General features: G+C 42.7%; 1 long non-coding RNA gene across 1 annotated transcript in view; it reads left to right on the top strand.

The window, feature by feature from the left end:
- Positions 1 to 204: 204 nt before the first annotated feature.
- The window catches only part of LOC308316502, a 75,574-nt gene continuing 61,381 nt past the window's right edge, over positions 205 to 14,397 (top strand). The window contains exon 1 of the long non-coding RNA XR_013964170.1: positions 205 to 414. This is a non-coding gene — a long non-coding RNA (uncharacterized lncRNA). The remainder of the gene's footprint in view (positions 415 to 14,397) is intronic.

The following is a 14,397-nucleotide window of genomic DNA, read 5'->3' on the forward strand; positions in this document are numbered from 1 at the left end:
AAGACAGTTTATGCAGAAGCTATATGGGACGGAGGGGGCTGTCTCATATAGCCCATGGAGAGAGGGAGAGAGAGAGAGAGAGAGAGAGAGAGAGAGAGAGAGAGAGAGAGAGAGAGAGAGAGAGCGAGAGAGAGAGAGAGAGAGAGAGAGAGAGAGACAGACATAGAAGTGTAGGCGTGCGTCTGTCGAGTCGACCAACTGCAACATTGCAGGCATCGCATCTCGCGTGCGTCTGTCGATCAACTGCAACTTTATAGGCATCGCATCTCGCGTGCGTCTGTCGATCAACTGCAACTTTGCAGGCATCGCATCTCGCGTGCGTCAGTCGATCAACTGCAACTTTGCAGGCATCGCATCTCGCATCCATAACGGGAATTCAGAAGTGCAGAGCGCGTTTGGTCATCGACACGAAAGGTGAGTGAAAAAAAGACCAACAACACTCTCAGGTTGTTGAGAGCTGTTGCAAGTTTGACAGCGCATCGATCGTTAAACTTCTGTGCTGCGAAGTGTATGGGGATGACATCGCCGTTCTGCAATCTGCATGCAACACAGTAACTCAATAGCTTTTGATTGTTTTTTTCTAGACGCCGTTTTGATAACTTTAGCCTGTTTTGCATCGATGCTATCAACGCTAACTACCGTACGTATTCGTGGCTAGAAGAGATCACGTAAACCTGATGAGAAACTATGGCAATGGTCGAAAGTTGCCTATAGGCTACATTAATTGCTGAGTATTAATTTAATAACTTTAGCATGCATGCATTTCAATTGGGCTTATATTAAATATCCTATTTATTAAATTATGATATTTTTAGTAAGTGACAATCATGGCAACATGCCCCCCAAAGCTGCATTATTATGCATAACAAAAAAATGATATCATATAGGATTCTGTTCTATTATATTTACAGACCTCTCTATGCAACATTCTGTATGCAATTAACATGCTGCAGTATTATGATGTGGGCTACAGTAGGTCTGCCTGTATTGGCAAGTTATTTGCATCATGCATTGTTTTGAGATGTCTGTTGCACTTTAAAGATTGTGGGCAATGATCTGACCAGTTGCATAATATTATTGAGTGGTGATAGCCTGCACTCCTATAGACAGCTATGTGTGTCCCTATGTATGTATGTATGTATGTATGCATGTACATATGTCGGCCTAGACTAGAGGTTGTATGTATTGGTAATGTTAATGTACAAGATCGTACAACTATGTTACTGTTACAAACATACAAAGTGAACATATTTAGAAGCATGTTAAAATGTTATGCATTATGTGCCCTCTCAGCTAGTCTCTTAAGCCAGACAACTATGGCTAATCAGCGGATATGGATGGTCTGTCCAAAAAAGAATTCCCTCAGAAATCGTCATAGTGGCTACGCATAAAATATATGAATCCGGCAGGTTTCTTCAGGTACTTCTTGGTACAGTATACTTCGGATCACTGAAATCGGTAGGCCTACACATTAACTCAGGAGTCATGTGATAGAGATAGACATGCATCCGATTCATTTTGCAGTAGGAGCAATTTAACAACAAAAAAACAAAAGCCCCAAATCATTAATGTGGCGTGCTGGCATCCACTCCAAATTTAAATCACACATTGAGGACCTCTAAACAACACCTAGCCAACAGCAATTTAACTTACACCCATAGGGGGTGCCTCAAATGGTGCAGAAACATGATTTCTTTCACCTAAATATGTAGGCCTTCAAATTATTTGACAAATAGTGTTTTCATATTCCATACTGTTTGTCTGTAATATTGGCTTAAATATGTCCGATGGGTCTATCACAACATCCATTCAATCACAAATTGGAATCGCATGTTAGGGGCAAACAGTTGCACTGAATGTCAGTGATGCAAATAGCCTGCATCCTGCATCCTTAGACTCACTAAATTGAGAAAGGATGCAATAATTTTATACTGACCTGACAAAGATCCATTGAGATCAAAACGTTGAATGGTGTGCGGGCCCTACCTCCTTCCATGATTGCCTAATTGGCCCTGCATCCACTGTCACCCTCTGGGGGTCCTGGGATGCAACTGTACTCAGTAACGTACTTTAACGTCGTTCAAGTAGGACTCGAAAACCTTTTTACCTCACTGGTATGATATAGCCCCGCTGGTTACTCATGTCCTGACGGCTACAACCCACAGCACACAGCCCTAGCTATAGGCAACCTGGTGGATATACTGTGCATGCTCCACGGAGCACCTTTAGTTCTTAACTTGTAGCAATTGGTGAGACTAGGATACTTGATTCTGTGAGGGAACAATAACATTGTGGATTCCTTACAGGATACGGATATTTGTGGTTTTAGAATAGGCGTGGTCTAGGCCGCATCACACTATCAGTTTGTATTGTGGTTTTAGAATAGGCGTGGTCTAGGCCGCATCACACTATCAGTTTGTATTGTGGTTTTAGAATAGGCGTGGTCTAGGCCGCATCACACTATCAGTTTGTATTGTGGTTTTAGAATAGGCATGGTCTAGGCCGCATCACACTATCAGTTTGTATTGTGGTTTTAGAATAGGCGTGGTCTAGGCCGCATCACACTATCAGTTTGGAATGAAAACCAGGCTTTCCACACGTGATGTGGCACTTGCGCTGATTGATCAGCTGCTGACCGAGTGACCGTATTACCCCACTGAGATACAGTATACCCCATGTGAGATAGAGATAGATGTACAGCCCCTGGCCAATTACTGCAAGAGTATAACCCTCATAAGCCTAATAAATATTTATATAAATAAACATGCACGAAAAACGAAGCAAACCATAATACCACTTGATTAAAGACCACTCATCTCCTAAATGTTTGCTGGGTGTGTTTATTGTGTAATCTCACATCAAATTATAACAATACCAAGAAGTTATACCAACCCTGGGACAAAGATGTGAGACAACATTTTGTCAGCTTATGTACTGAGCTGAAAACATTTGTATACCTACCTCTGTGCCAGACTGTTCTATATGAGAGAATTATTGTATTTCGTGGCAATGCCATACCTTGATTGTTTAGACTAGGTGAAGTGAGCCTACTGCTTCAGGGACATAAAAAGGGGGTAAGAAAAAGAAAGAATTTAAATCAACCTTCTCATAGCCTCCAGCATAGACTTACTCAGCCTAGCCATACTACAACACCGCATATAGTACACACACACACACACACACACACACACTCACACACACACACACACACACACACACACACACACACACACACACACACACACACACACACACACACACACACACACACACACACACACACACACACACACACACACACACACACACACACACACACACACACACACTCTCTCTCTTTAACTCCCCCTCTGTGTCCAGTAACTAGGTCCAGGTGTTTGTCAGTGTGGGTTATGACAAGAGTATATCTGGGTTAGGTTTGTGCGTGTGTACAGTCTGCATGCATGCTCACGTGTGTGTGTGTGTGTGTGTGTCCAGATGGCATAATTCTGTAGGTCCAAATCTTACCTCACCTTATGTGAGCTAGCCTGTTCGGTTGCAGTATCACCATGGGACCTTGCAGGAAAACACTCAGCAAATATGAATGAGTGAAGTAGAAGACCAGATGTGTGTGTGTGTGTGTGTGTGTGTGTGTGTGTGTGTGTGTGTGTGTGTGAGACTGTGCGCGTGCATGTGTGTGCATGCATATGCTCAACAGAGAATGTTTCTTTTATATTCGTGTCCATGCATTTGCTCTCGTATCATTTCAGTAAGTGTAATCACAGTTGTCTTTCTAGTTGTAGTCGAGGCCTTATTTGGAACAGCAATTGTATTTGGGTCAACACATCACACAAATCTGTGTAGCACGCCACATACTCAATTGGCTGTGTAATTGAGTTTAGTGTAGCAGCTGTAAGCAGAACCTTTCCCTCACTGTCTGTCTCTGGCTGTTTAATTGTGTCTGTGCATGCCGTGCATGTGTGCATGCATGTGTATACTATAGCGTTAGTAGCGTAGCGTGTGTGTGAAAGAGCAATTGAGACACTTTACGCCATCAAATGCCGGCCGTGTGATAATTTTGTGTGACTGCTGGAAATGCCCATCACATTGAAAGAACTTAACACAAAACTACAAGCCAAGAATACTAGCGTATCTTGTTAATGGCCCCTACACACTGTAGGACTTTTAAAGTTGTCGGCGAGTCATCAGATCGTCATGTATTTCACACTACAGAGTCTTTTTTTTAAATCGGCTGTCATTATATCTTTGTGGCTTTCACACTAAACGATTGGTCGCCGACTGGGCATCACACACTGCAAGAGTTCACCAAGATGCGATCCAGACCCGATATAGGCTATACACATCATTTGTTTTTTATTCCAATTCATTTTGGCATCTCACGCATGTGCAGGATGCCGTGATACAAGTGCAAGACCGACACAGGACGCCTCTCTCTCTCTGTGTGCACGTCACACACACACACAGGATAGCAAGGCTACACAGGGCGAAATGTTTGTGATATGTTTGTGAATGTTTGTGTAGCCGACGTGTTCTGCAGCGAGACAGGACGTTAAATCTTGATCTTCATGAAATAACTCCGTCTCACACACACACACACAACACACACACACACACACACACACACACACACACACACACACACACACACACACACACACACACACACACACACACACACACACACACACACACACACACACACAGTCACACAGTCACACAGTCACACACACACACACACAGTCACACACACACACACACACACACACACACACACACACACACACACAGAGAGCGAGGTCCAAAAGTTCATTTGCTCCGGTTTTATCAACATAATATTATTCAAGTGAAATGAGTTGGTTTTATAGACTTTAACAGCAACATTGGGCTAATATAGCTACCATTGTACGGCACAGGACAGGTATTTACCCAAGGAATAAAGGTTATTATATTATTATATAACCAGACAGTATCAGTGAGTGCTCTCATTGGCTTCTCGGGACGCGCTCTCAGCCCCTTTCACATTGTAGGATTTGCAGTCTGCGACAGTGCTAAATATCAAACGTGCGAGATATTCAGAAGCGCTTGGGAAGGCGTCGGCGAGCACTTTTATCTGCACTGGGTCTTCTCGCAGAGCCTTTCACACACAGCGAGCAAAACCTTGCCGATCAAAGCCCAATCTTTCGTCAGATCGGGGGTTTTGTCGGCGAGCGCCAAAAATGGTCCCCGACAGCATAATCGGAGCAAATATCGGGCAGTGTGTACGAGCCATAAGGCAGACTCAGTTTTTGTTAGTATGGAAACGTGTGGAAGGCAGAGGAGTGTAAGAGACAAAAGGAGAGAACATAGTGGTTGAAATAGATGGGTTGAAATATTACTAAGGAAGAATATTCCAAAAACGATTTGTCTCTGTGAACTGTGAGTGCAAGCTACTGTTGCCTTCTCTAATGTCCAATTTCCTGCAGCTGAATGATGGAGATGATAACGTTAGAGATAAAGCCCCGTGCCTGAGGGATGATTTCTTCTCAAAGATCTCCGTCTCCTTCTCATTACATTGTCAGTGTGATTGATAGAATTCTGCCAGCATTACTGTTCAAACTCAGACAGAACTGTAACTAAAACGTGTCATTGTTTGTGTTGCAGAACTTTGTGAGAGGCAGTTAAAACCCTCACACACCCTAGGTGAGACCCTAGCCTTGACTTGACCAAGACTGACAGAGATGTTTTTTCTTTCTTTTCTTTTTTAATACAGATTCTGACAATTTAGTATATCTAGAGCCATGTTGGAGACTTTTTCTGTCAGGTTCCACCTGATTAATGAAACCTCATGAAATGTAGATGACCTAGTCATAGTCATCCTGATTGGCTGCCACACACGCTGCCTAAGCCAATGGGAGTCTAGTATGATTGCCTGCCTCCTAAGCTATGCCGTATACATTTCTACATGCAAAAAAGAGATTTCAACCTTATTACTACTTCTACTACTAGGACTTTGATACTGTAGCGTAGCCTATGTTCACATCATATCATGTGCTCTCTCAACACTAAACTAAAACAGCAATAGCTTTTAATTTTGATTAAGCCAAATAATTCACATTCATCCCTCACCCAGAGATGTCCCGTTTTGGTGTCTCGCTTGTCATTCCTATATTCATTTTGAAGTCCTAATGAATTGCCTACCAGCCAGTTTAAATTAGACAGCAAGTTAATATTAACTGCTAGTTAATATTTTACGATGAAATAAAGCTGATAAGCCTTTTTTGTCACATTGCTGCCTCACATTAATAGGCAATTGAATAGCCTGAACACTAAACATTGTACACATCACATCAGAGTCAGAGGACTCCCTCCTTACTGGCCTACCAGCATGTGCACTTAAGCCTCTCCAGCTGATCCAAAATGCTGCAGCTCGCTTGGTCTTCAACCAGCCAAAATTCTCACATGTCTCCCCCCTGCTCCGCTCCCTCCACTGGCTCCCGGTCGCTGCCCGCACAGAATACAAAACCCTGATGCTGGCATTCAAAGCAACCAAAGGTATGGCTCCCCCATATCTTGCAAGTATGATCGAACCCTACAAACCCTCCCGCTCACTCAGATCAGCCAACGCAGGGAAGCTGGAAGTACCCTCACTAAAAACGCCGGGACAACGCTCCACACGTCCCAAACTCTTCTCCCTTCTGGCTCCAAAACTGTGGAATGCACTTCCCATTGCAGTCAGAACTGCAGCATCACTCCCAATCTTCCGCCGTAGTCTGAAAACCCACCTTTTCAGACTCCATCATGGCCCATAGCACTTACCCCACCCCCTTAGATAGCAATTCTAGTAGTCATAGCACGTCATAGTACATATGTGTAGCATAGTGGTATAGATGTATAGCTTATATGTATAGTTTCATTGTAGATATTCCACTGTTGCTTTCTTGGCTACGCATGTTTCATGATAAATGTCTTTATGTGATGTATTCCCATGCTTTTGTTCTTGCTTAATGTAAGTCGCTCTGGATTAAGAGCGTCTGCTAAATGCCTAAATTGTAAATTGTAAATTGTAGAGGAAAGCCCTCTGCCAGACGGATTTCTAGCTAGCACATTCAGATGGAAAGGGGTATTATTGTTTTTTTTTTTTATCCCACGATTTTGTAACTCATTTTTCACCCCTGTGTCAATCGTCTAATGTGATCCTGGGCTCTACACACCCTCCACCAACCTAGTCCCCATATATGGGGGACAAGGGGAGAGCAACGGACTTGAACTCATGCTTCCTTCATGCCTGAGTGTCCAAGTTGCTCCTTTACACCTGACAGGGGGGAGTTTCCCTGGTTGGACGTAGCGCGTGGAAGGAACACGTTATTCCAACCAGTTCCTTTCTCCTCCATCAGGCACCCCGGCTGGTCAGGGGGAGGCAGTTTAGTGACCAGGATTGGTATTATTGTTTTAAAGGGGAAGACCACTTTTTGAGAGGTTTGGGTTGTTTTCTTACCTTATTATGGGCAAACTCGTCCATTGCATAAGTTATTTCGCTCTGTTGTGTTGTTTATTAGCAATTTTAGAAATAAAAAAGTCGCTCATTGACTTCCATTGTCACTCTTTTTAGCCGTTCCATGCAAGTGCCTTCCTCACTTTAAGATCTTGCTCCGTTGAGTTGACCTATGAGCCCAGGTACTTGACTTCCTTCATAGCAGTGTTGTCAGAGGTGGATTCTCTGATGGGATGTTATAGGTGATGACTTCAGTTTTCTTGGCGTTCAGCCGGAGGCCAACCTTGGCACACTCTGACTCCACTCTGTTCAGGAGCTCCTGAGCTTGTTCCACGTGGCCGGAGAGCAGGCCATGATGTTGTGCGGGTATAGTCCAGATCTGTCAGCAATACTGTCGGGTGTCGTCTCGACCTCCTTGGTGTTATGGTGAGGCCAAGATCCTTCTCTCGTCCACTGATGGCCTTCCTTAACGCATGGTCCAGCACTATGACAAAGAGGAAGGGTGTACTCTTGCAGCACCCCAGCAGCCAAGATGTAAAAATCCTGTTGCACTCTGAGGTCACCACATTGGCCCTTGTTCCTGCTTACATTGCCCTGAGGGACACTGTAGGCCTTAAGGATCCACAGAGGCACGATGATCGTGCCTCTGTGGATCGAGTCAACTGCCTTTTTGAAGTCGATAAAGCACAACAAGGCAGTCAGGTTGTTCCTTTTAACCTCCTCGGTGATTCTCCTTAGGGCCAAGATTTGGGCCACATTCATAATATCTCCCCCCAAAGTATGCCCAGGTATCACCAACGAGTATGAACTTGTCATTACTTCCTATGGTATGTAGCAGTGGTGGACATTTTCTGGTTCCACCGAAATATTTAATAAATACCCTTTGTTTCACCTGGAGGCTGGATGGCTTGGTTCTAGGCTTAAAATAATTTAGATTTTTGGAAATCTATGGGAAAGAATTATGGGGTCTGAACCAGAAAATGGCTGCCACTGCTACATGTATGCCTGCCTTAGTTGTGCGTGGTTTGCGTGCAGGCTGCGGGGGTCGCACACTGGTAATGGCCGATCTGCAAGCTTGCAACGCATCACAGGCAGCACAAGTAGATCTTCTATTTTCGGTGCACCAAGTATACTATAAATCAGGCATTATCTGATTGGAGGTGCTAATCTAGACCATAGAGTGTCACAGTCTCACAGACTGTGTGGATGTTTGGTGTGTATTTTGTGTGTGGGTAAGTCTTGCATATTCACACACACATGGCTTCCATTGTCTCTTTGTTTTCTTCGCCTCCTGATGCTGAGGCTGGGATGAGTTAGGATCTTGACACTAGACTTTTCAGAGGGAAATACTGATTTATTGCCTCTGTTGCTTTGATATACAGTATACTGTATATACATTCACACGCACTCACGCACTCACTCACACACACACACACACACACACACACACACACACACACACACACACACACACACACACACGCAAGCACAAACCTAATATATAGGCCAGTCTGCTCAAGTGCATATATGCCATATGTATAACTATATTAGAATAGTATTACATTTACACATTTAACACAAACGCAAACCTGAGGCACTTCCATCCCACTGCTCGAGTTTTCTTTACAATAATAATATATTTTTTCCTGTTAAATGACATCCAAAAAGTTAGTTTATTTTTATTTTTTTTACCTCAATTTTTATGAATGAGAGTCATCGTGACATAGCGTGATGAAAGGCATAAAATTGTTCAAGGATTTGTTCATAGATAACATTTTGGGCTCTTTTACCCAACTAACAGAAAAGTATGGACTATCCAGAACACACTTTTACAGGTACCTATACAGATCAGCATTATGTATGGTCTACCCCTCAGTGTTTTACAGGTACCTACAGATCAGCATTATGTATGGTCTACCCCTCAGTGTTTTACAGGTACCTACAGATCAGCATTATGTATGGTCTACCCCTCAGTGTTTTACAGGTACCTACAGATCAGATCAGACATTATGTATGGTCTACCCCTCAGTGTTTTACAGGTACCTACAGTACAGATCAGACATTATGTATGGTCTACCCCTCAGTGTTTTACAGGTACCTACAGTACAGATCAGACATTATGTATGGTCTACCCCTCAGTGTTTTACAGGTACCTACAGATCAGACATTATGTATGGTCTACCCCTCAGTGTTTTACAGGTACCTACAGATCAGCATTATGTATGGTCTACCCCTCAGTGTTTTACAGGTACCTACAGATCAGCATTATGTATGGTCTACCCCTCAGTGTTTTACAGGTACCTACAGTACAGATCAGCATTATGTATGGTCTACCCCTCAGTGTTTTACAGGTACCTACAGTACAGATCAGACATTATGTATGGTCTACCCCTCAGTGTTTTACAGGTACCTACAGTACAGATCAGACATTATGTATGGTCTACCCCTCAGTGTTTTACAGGTACCTACAGATCAGCATTATGTATGGTCTACCCCTCAGTGTTTTACAGGTACCTACAGATCAGATCAGACATTATGTATGGTCTACCCCTCAGTGTTTTACAGGTACCTACAGATCAGACATTATGTATGGTCTACCCCTCAGTGTTTTACAGGTACCTACAGTACAGATCAGCATTATGTATGGTCTACCCCTCAGTGTTTTACAGGTACCTACAGATCAGATCAGCATTATGTATGGTCTACCCCTCAGTGTTTTACAGGTACCTACAGATCAGCATTATGTATGGTCTACCCCTCAGTGTTTTACAGGTACCTACAGTACAGATCAGACATTATGTATGGTCTACCCCTCAGTGTTTTACAGGTACCTACAGATCAGATCAGACATTATGTATGGTCTACCCCTCAGTGTTTTACAGGTACCTACAGATCAGACATTATGTATGGTCTACCCCTCAGTGTTTTACAGGTACCTACAGATCAGATCAGACATTATGTATGGTCTACCCCTCAGTGTTTTACAGGTACCTACAGATCAGATCAGACATTATGTATGGTCTACCCCTCAGTGTTTTACAGGTACCTACAGTACAGATCAGACATTATGTATGGTCTACCCCTCAGTGTTTTACAGGTACCTACAGATCAGCATTATGTATGGTCTACCCCTCAGTGTTTTACAGGTACCTACAGTACAGATCAGACATTATGTATGGTCTACCCCTCAGTGTTTTACAGGTACCTACAGATCAGATCAGACATTATGTATGGTCTACCCCTCAGTGTTTTACAGTTACCTACAGTACAGATCAGCATTATGTATGGTCTACCCCTCAGTGTTTTACAGGTACCTACAGATCAGCATTATGTATGGTCTACCCCTCAGTGTTTTACAGGTACCTACAGATCAGATCAGACATTATGTATGGTCTACCCCTCAGTGTTTTACAGGTACCTACAGATCAGACATTATGTATGGTCTACCCCTCAGTGTTTTACAGGTACCTACAGATCAGATCAGACTTTATGTATGGTCTACCCCTCAGTGTTTTACAGGTACCTACAGTACAGATCAGACATTATGTATGGTCTACCCCTCAGTGTTTTACAGGTACCTACAGATCAGATCAGACATTATGTATGGTCTACCCCTCAGTGTTTTACAGGTACCTACAGATCAGCATTATGTATGGTCTACCCCTCAGTGTTTTACAGGTATACAGGTCAGGCATTATGTATGGTCTACCTGAAGAGCCTGACAGTAATCCCAAAATGAAGGAAAGGAAATTCAGGAAGTCGGGGAATTCAAATTTATGGGTGTCATTCTTGACTCTCAACTAAAATTTGATAAACATATCAAAAATAAACCTGAACTGCTTTAGACTAATCAGACAATACTGTATATACCACTGCACGCAGCCCAACTGTTTATGCATGCCATGATTTTTTTCCCCATCTCCTACTGTATAACTGTCTGGGGCCAGGCCTCACCGTCATCAAACAAATCACATCACTTTATAAACAAGCACTGAAAATAATGGATGAAACAGGTTTAGTTTTGACAGTTTTATTAAATTCTCTTTCAATAAGGTAATTTTCAAATGTGTTCATGATCTTGCCCCAGCGGTACTCTGTCCTCAGATAAAAGGACCAGATAGAGTAGACCAACTAGTAGGATCACAAGGGGATCAGCAGCCGGCAACCTCAAGGTAGCAAAGTGTAACACCACATTTGGTCAGTCTTCTTACTCAGTACAAGGGATACACCTGTGGAATGCCCTACCAACTGAAATAAAACGACAAACTGTTCTCAAAATGTTTAATGATGAAGTCAAACTCTGGTTAAAAGCGGGCCAGAGGTGCGAACACAAATGTGTGATTAGATGTATTAGTATTTGTATGTAAAGGATTGTTTTAGGTAGATGTATAGATATATAGAAAGGCCTAACCAGGGACTGGGGTTGAAAATTAGCCTTGGCTACAAACCCATATACATTTCAACGGTTTCATGTTTTTACAACTTGATACATTGTTTTTTGTATTGTCCCTGTTAAATAAACGTATAAATAAAAAAACAGTCCAGATCCATATATGGAGATATTGGGGTGATCAGGTCCAGAGTCCGGGCAGAGGCTTTTGTGCCGGAAATGCATGCCCCACCCTGTTATGTATGTGTCCATGTTATGCCCATACATGGAGTTCTTTGTCAAGCATGCCAAATGAGGCTTTTGTGCTGGTTCTGGACAACTGGAAATGCAGAGTACCCGTTCCTCCCATCTGTCTGTGTCCTTTTTATGCCCATATATGGAGATTTCTGTATGTGTCTCTCTGTGTCCCTTTATTCCTATATGGAGTTCTGTGTCAGGCATGCCCAAATTTGGGAGTGTTGTGATGTCGGAACAGGCCAGCTCCATATATGGACCATGGGCAGCGGCCCTGTCCAGAGCCCGGACAGAGGCCTTTTTGGGGCGGTTCTGGACAACCGTGGGACCGACCGACTCGACTCGCCTGTGGGGGTGTGAAACGTGTGTGAAACGTGTGTGTCGAATTGAAAGTCGGTGGGGCGAACGGTTCTCGAGTTACGTAGATTACACATAGACATACGTACAGAGACTTGGTGCATTTATAGATAGTTAGAAGATAGAAGATTATATAAAACGCGATCACTAAAATCAATTTTTTGACAGCGGCGGTTGCTATAGGCAACGCCTTGCTCGTCCGTCCTGGAGCTGTTTTGCTGCGCACACAGCCATTCACTTCCTTGTTTACGGCAAGAACGCTTAGAGAAGGAAAGGTCATGGTCACGTGACTGGGCTGCGCCATGACATTTTCATGGACACTTTCATGGGAGCCAAACTACACCCGGATGTTCGGTGGAATACGTTGGAGTCAGTCGGTGAGAGCCCAGTGACCAGCTCATGAACAAACACTATTTCTCAATGACTGAGACGACCTTTTGTAAAGTAATCGCTTCTGGAAAATAACAGAAGACCTATAACACATTATTGTCTGCTGTGTTGCTTTTCGATGTGTACACTGTTTGTTATGAGCTGGTCCAGCCGGCTCCATTCACTGTTATGTATTCATTGAACTTCCGGTGCGAGATTTGGCTCCCATGAAAGTGTCCAGTCACGGTCATAGTCACGTGACTATGACCTTACCTATGACCTTACCTTGGTTTACGGGCCAACAATCTTCCTTATTTACTCTGAATCTACTGCACTGTCCGTAGTTTTGATCAGAACGGCAATGTTCTGTCCTAATAACGCTTCTAAAGAGAGATCTGACTTATTAGCGTAAGGTAGTTGTATAGCTGTCCCAGCAATGGGTATTTTGTAATATTTTATTTTATTGCTTACCTTTCAGAAAATGTATAATATGTTAACATTGTTTGTATTTTTGTTTTGGATAACATATTGTATTTGTACTGTATGCTGTGTGTGGTGCATGGTCTTTTATTGCTGTTCATTATGACCTAGAAGGGCATGCAGGGGCAGAGCCCCCTGATTAGTGTTGAGCAGCATTGAGTGCACCTGTGTGCGCTAAGCTCAGTCAGAACAAAAGGTTAGCTGCAGTGGTGTAAGGAGCTCTTAATTCCTAAACAAGAGTGTCCTTAAAATAAAGAAATTGAGATTAAAATGTACTAACTCTCCTAAGAATTGGCAGAAGGCGCACACGGTATGTTACATGTTGTTGTTTTGTTTGTAAACAGTATTGTCAATTCATCATTTGCTTGTGGAGTATTTCATGATATGGACATTTCATGATTCATGGACACTTTAAAAGGACAGCATGATTGACTGACAGCAGGACATTCATATTTCATGTTTATAATTCATTGTGTTTAAAAAGATATTTGTTTTGTGTTGCAGTTTTTCACGTTGTCTTGGGGAAAATAAATACCTTGAGATATCAGTTGGAGCGTTGTCAGTCTGTTGGCTGAAGAGCTTTTAGGAGCAGTTATAGTAGTAATGGAAGATTTCACCTCCTTTTCGGGGGGAAATGGAAGGCGGGGCTAAATCTGCCTCATCTGCTTGGCACTCTAGCGCCTTTTATTTATTATTGCTTATTTGTTATTTAATTTATTTATATTGTTTCCGCAAGCCAATTTTAATATAGGATTCATGTATTGTTCTATGTGTGGGACGTACTTTTCACCCAGTAAAATGTTTCTAAGTAGGCTAACTGCATATTAGACACAGTCTTCAGACCCAGCAGCGTACACACTGCTGTACACATTTGACCCATGGTCCTTGTGGAGCACTCGCTGTGAATGTGATCAGTCTGTCATCTTGTGATCAGGCTAGTCAGTGTAACTGTATGACATGTCTAATTACCTGATCCTCTGTCATGCATGGATTTGTGGATACTATATCCATAAAATGTTATGATGTTACTGGATTCCACTCTTTTGTCACTAAGCTATGTTTATATAAAAAAGATATATATCTTTATTTATATTTA

This window comes from Protomyctophum bolini, assembly GCF_963924005.1.
Source record: "Protomyctophum bolini genome assembly, chromosome: 6".
In the NCBI taxonomy this organism is placed as follows: domain Eukaryota; kingdom Metazoa; phylum Chordata; class Actinopteri; order Myctophiformes; family Myctophidae; genus Protomyctophum; species Protomyctophum bolini.